The sequence below is a fragment of the Plectropomus leopardus genome, chromosome 17 (assembly GCF_008729295.1).
Source record: "Plectropomus leopardus isolate mb chromosome 17, YSFRI_Pleo_2.0, whole genome shotgun sequence".
Taxonomy (NCBI): Eukaryota; Metazoa; Chordata; class Actinopteri; order Perciformes; family Serranidae; genus Plectropomus; species Plectropomus leopardus.
Genome location: NC_056479.1, coordinates 3,223,953 through 3,229,952, shown reverse-complemented (window position 1 = coordinate 3,229,952; position 6,000 = coordinate 3,223,953).

Below are 6,000 nucleotides of genomic sequence, written 5' to 3'. Positions count from 1 at the left end.
TGTGTGTGTGTGTGTGTGTGCAGCTGGATAGTGATGAGTGATTGACAGCTGATTGAGAGCAGCAGTGTGAGGCTGTGGGCTGAGCCTATATCAGTGACTGCATGCTCAGCTCACATACACTCTGACTCTCTGCAACAAGCACTTTTTTGTGTTCTTGCCTTTTTTTATTGGTCTTTTAGTAAATTAATGTGATTGTTTTTAACCTGATATTATGTGCCCCTCTTTATGTTGCGGCTTTTGAGCCAGTCGTAATATATTGGGTGCTCGTCCGGGACTTCCATTTGGAGTTCACCTGTCACCTTTGTTTTCTGTTTACTGTTAGTGGGTTCATGCTGAATTTGTCACATGTGGTAGATCCTTTTTTGGAGCTCACCTGGTTAAGAAAGCCTGCGGGTGTTGGTGTGACCCGCACCACTTGATTTGTTTTTGTGTGGTAACCCCTGGTGTGCCCAGGAACGCAGACAAAGACTACTTGAGGTTTAGTTAGATAGCTGTACAGTCTGAGGTCGGGAGGAAACCAGGTGTGTTTTAGTTTAGTTAGACATGTCAACATTCACCCAAGTGACAGCATGTGGTGCCATTTGCTGAACTTTCTTATTTTATTTGTTTTATTTAACCTTTATCTAACCAGGTTGGTCCTATTGAGTTTTAGAATCTCTTTTCCAAGGAAGACCCGGCCAAGACAGTCAGCAGAGAGAACGCAAAGACAGAGACACAAAGGGAGACAAAATACAATTCACAAGCACTAAAATTTGCATCAAAAGAGAACTCTGGGAGTCAATTATACAACCAACCAGTCTTTAATTTTAGATTTAACCCTTTGAAACCTGGGAAAATTGACTTGATTTCTTCCAAAAACATGGGAAGATGGCAATGAGCATTTTAGGAGAAAATTGACACAGAAATAAGCAAGAAATTAGTAAAAAAGAATGTATACGATTATTACATGAATAAAGGAAATGACCTTTTAAAAAACTCTCTAAAAATACAGTAAATTTCTAAAAATGAATAAATACATAAATATAGAATTGGGATAATTAGAAATAGAAAGTTCTCTGGCCATTTTTCCCAAGCTTTTTTTTAAAAAAAAAAAATCTAAATCCACTAATTTCTTGCAATTAGCAGGACATTTAAAGTTGCTTTCTACCATGATTCTAAAAGAAATCTAACCAATGTCCAAAGTTTAGATACTTGTGAAAGGCGTCTGAATGCACAACAAGAAAAGCAATGCCGATCCAGGTTTCAGAGGATTAAAAACATTTAATGACACCAGCTCCTTGAGTTTTAAGATATTCTGCAACAAATTCCAGGCTGAGGGTGCAGAATACCTGAAAGCCCTTTTCCCAATTTCTGTCTAATCATTTGGGACAGAGAGCATACCGAGGTCTTGAGAACACAAAAAGGACTGTCCGGTACTTTTCTGCATTATGAAAGCGCATATACGGTAGGTAGAATTGCCTTATATTTAAAGATGTACCAGTGTAAAAGCCTATGGGTTGCCAGAGCATGCAGCGTTCTGTGTGAATCTAGGTAGCTGGGGCAATTTTGTTTTGTTATGTGCAGTTTTTCTTAACCTTTAGGGACTGTTTGGCACATTTTGGCACACGCTTTTCATTCTTCATTTTTCTTTCTTTAATGATGTTTTTTTTCTTTTTATAGGTAGTGAACAGCATTTAACCAAATGTAGCTAACTGCAGGCTAATTTCCAAAAATTTTGTATTATGTTAGGCTTTGAATGGAAATTTTAAATACTTTTGCAATAATACATGAACAAAAACACTCAGATGTTTAGTGGTTGAGTTGAGAAAACAGTGAAAGACTTTGAAAAGGTTCATCATGACAGTATTACTGACTGACAGTGATGTAGAGACGACTAAAACTGCTGAAATGATTTCTGTAACATGCAGCTGGGATTCTTCCACTGTGTCTTCTAGTTCCACTTGTTGTATTTATTCACGCACAGGTTTAAAAACAAGGTTAATTCATGGAATGCCTTCGGAGTTTCAGGCTGACCTTTGGTATGTGAAGAATGTGCTACTCTGACATGCTTCAGGCTATTAATCATATCACACGCCCACGTTACGCACGCCATCTCGCTGCTGATCTTAAAAGGCCAATCACACATTCTTTGGTATCTGTTTTTTATCTCCATGATTAGAACAGTTCCACATGATTTGAATATAAAAATGCTTGTCTTTCTATTTATGTACAAGCAGGCAGTGTTACATAAAACTGAATCTTTCCAGTGCAGTTTATTCCAGAAGTGTTGGATTATCTCCACTGCATTTCTCTCATGCTTTCAAAATAGAAGCGTGTAAATCTCATTTAAAGGGTTACCCCACTAATTTAAAGATGAAGGTTGTCCCAAAGACAGATTTAAAAGGGTGCTCAAAATCAAAACAGTGCATTTCCTTTTTAGATCCTTTTGTGTGTCAAGGTCCATCAGCAAATCCTACATTTCCCATAATGCATCCAATAGAATCTTTTCTACAGATTTATATTTTTCAGCAATGGCAAGGTGTTTTCATATCCTGGATTTTTTTGTAGCCCTGCGATTAACCCTAATCATCGGGGTGTTCTCATGACTAGTAAACTGACATTTTCTTGTAAAGTTGTTGGAATGCAGCACATGTAGATGCACCAGCCTGTAGCTCCTCAGATCCTTGATACTTTTTTTGCTATATTTTGCTATATATTTCTATTTTTTCGACTCAGGTGGCTCCTTCTGCTGAAGCACAACTTTTCTACAATAGAGAAGCGGTTGTCAACATCGGGAAAGTTGTGCGCCGTTTGAACTGAATGCAACAGACCGCAAGAGGATCTCCACAAATGGCATACGCTGAGTGGCCAGTCAGACCAGAGGGGAGAAATGAACCCGAAAGCACCAAACGAAGAGAGGCTGACCTGATTCGGACCAGAGCTGTTCCTCTACCAAGCCTTATTCTGGCTAATGTCTGTTCCCAAGATAATAAAGTGGATGAGATGTGATTGAAACTCACTCAGAAATGGGAGATCAGAGACTGCTCTGGCCACAGCTTCACAGAGACATGGTTAACCCCTAACATCCCGGATCAAACTGTTGCACTGGATAGACGGACCTTGTTAGGAGCCATAAGGACACAAGACTGATGCAAATTCCAAAAATGCACTGCAGGAACTGAACGATGCCACCAGCAGCAACATGCCCAAGGAACCGGATATAATGTTCATAGTAGCTTCTGATTTTAATCAACTCATCCTTCAACTCCCAAGATGTAGCAGGATCAAGGACAAATGTAATTTTGTTTTTTAAATTTTGTTTTAAAAATGAAAAATAAATCTACCCTCTACCTTCTACCTTAAAGGCCTCAAAACGTCAAGCTGACGATTGGCAGTTTGTCAAAGTTGGGCTGTGTGTGAGCGTCTATGGCTCTTGTAGTTGCCCTCAACGACTCTTGTCATCCCTCTCTGGCCTTTTTTTTTTTTTTTTTACTGATTCAGCATGTTAAAAGGTCCCTATAGGGTGGGCAGGAGAAATGGTGAATGGGTCCAACAAAATCCCAGACTTTCACCTGGGAGCCCGGTGTTCACTTCATGTATGAATTTAGAGCCATACCATGTTTTTTCTAAACCTAACCACATGGATTTGTTAATGTCCTGGCGTTTGTTGCCACAGGCTTTTGTTACATAAATATAACCACATGCATTTATTGATGTCCTGGCATTAGTTGTGACGTGCTCTTTGTTCCCTAAATATGACCACGTGCTCTTGTTAACATACTGGCATTGGTTGCCACATGCTTCTGCTGCTTAAATACAACCATGTACTTTTGTTGAAATGCTGTCATTGGTTGCCATGTGCTTTTGTTGACATCCTGGTGTTGGTTGCGGCATCCTGGACATCAACAGTAGACAAAGGAGGATACCTAGAGCATAGTACCTAGATGCAAATGTCCACCAACAAAGCAGCAAAATGTGAAAATTTGGGACTAGAGTGTGTGGCAAGTGTGGCAAAATCCATGTTTTTACTTTTTTTGTTTATTTGTATGAATTAAACAAACAGGAATTAGTGTAATGTTGACACATCTTCTTACCTGTATGACAGAATACGTCTGCCAATGACTCCTACAATGACATATGCATATGACCGTTAATGGTCACAGATTTAAACACATGGATGACGTTGAGAGATGGTCGCAATTTGGTTCAATTTAGGCCCCAAAGTGACTTGTTTAAGTTTATGAAAAAATCAAGGTTTTGGGTTAAAATAAGTATGTTTGTCACATAACTGGGGGTAATTTTTTTTTTAAACCTGAGTCAACACAATCGAGTGAATACTTTTAAACAAGCCTGTTTTCCTACATCTGAGGCCGAGAATCCAGTTCCTTCAAGTTACACAGGTACACTGTGCTGGTATGACAGCTTTCCCCTCCCCCTTTGTGCTTCCTCTTGTTCCCTATTGTCCTTCATTTCACTGACTGTACACATCAGTGCATCACAATGGGAAGAGGAAAGGAGCCTGCGGCAGATGAACTGACGTCAAAAGGTTGTTTCAGTATTCCAACCCTGCAGCTCCACACCCACCTGAACACAGGTGTTAAAAACAGGCCTGTCTGGATATACAGCACCATCCCTCCAGGCATCAAACACTGCACATCAGTGCTTTTTTAAGTCTCTGAGATGCAGGTTGGGCTGGGTGAACTGCTGACGGGGGATGATGATACACAGTGTGAAGAGGGAGTATTTCTGGTCATGCTGACACACTGATTTACAGAGGACTTGTTGATAAATCAGTTTTAGCTCTAATAAGCAAGTACCCTCTTGAAAATGTCACCATAAATCACACAAAAACATTATAATATCATTATCACGCTGCAGAGCTCTTGTTATACACAAGTACAAAAGTTCATGTTTTGTGTGCCACAAGGGCCAAAAACAAGTCCATTAATCATCCCACTCTGGTCTTCCTTCCAAACATTAAAATTAATGGAACAAAGTAAGAAAGGGAAAATTGCCAAGTCCTGCATGTTTGTATATCCTATTTTCATTTGTTCTGATATCTGTTTTTCCTTATGAGAGATTATCCCATCTTCTCAGCATGTATTTTGGTTGTGCGTGGAAAGGCAGAATTGGTTTGGAGTTGGGGTTTATGGAAACCTATTCACTATCCAAGAGAAAAATGCAGAACTATGCCTCTATGTTTTTTGGGAATATCCTCAAATTTGGCACAAACATCCACTTGAGCACAATGATGAGCTGATTAGACTTTGCCGGTCAAAGGTCAAGGTCACTGTAACCTGGTCCATCTCATTTTGCGAACACAATATCTCAAGGAGATGAAAAATATTTTCAAATTTGGCACACATGTCCACTTGGACTCAATGATGATCTGATTAGATGTTAGCAGTCAAAGATCAAGGTCACCGTGACCTGATCTGTCTCATTCTCGTGAATATGATATCTCAAGAACCCCTTGAGGAATTTGTTTTTAAATTTGGCACAAACATCCTCTGAACTAACTAAATTCTGGTGGTTAAAGTTCTGTTACCTTACATGTTGTAGACCTTAACTCAACAATTTCTATGCTAATTATGGACAGAAATTCACACACATGTCCAATAGGATATGATAAAGAGATTAAATTTTATATACAACAGGCCAAAGGTCAACGTCATTGTGACTTCATCATGTTCCTGAAAAAACACTCTTGTAGCCATAATGCAACATTGTATCTTAGAAACAGAGTGGAGATACCTGTTCAGACACTGAGTTTGTGACTCTAATCTAAGGTGTCCATCTTGATTTGACTGTGATTTTTGATGATTATGGGGTTGAAGATGTGTGTGAAGCATCAGTGTTTTAGAATTTGTACTTTCTGTGCAGCAACATCCATATTTGAACATAATCAGCTGTCATGGCTACATAGGAGTCTGGACAGACATGTTAAGTGCAGCTTGACTGGTTGGCAGAGGCATGCAGAGAGACTTAGTTGAAATGGCAGCAACCGATAGGTATCACAAA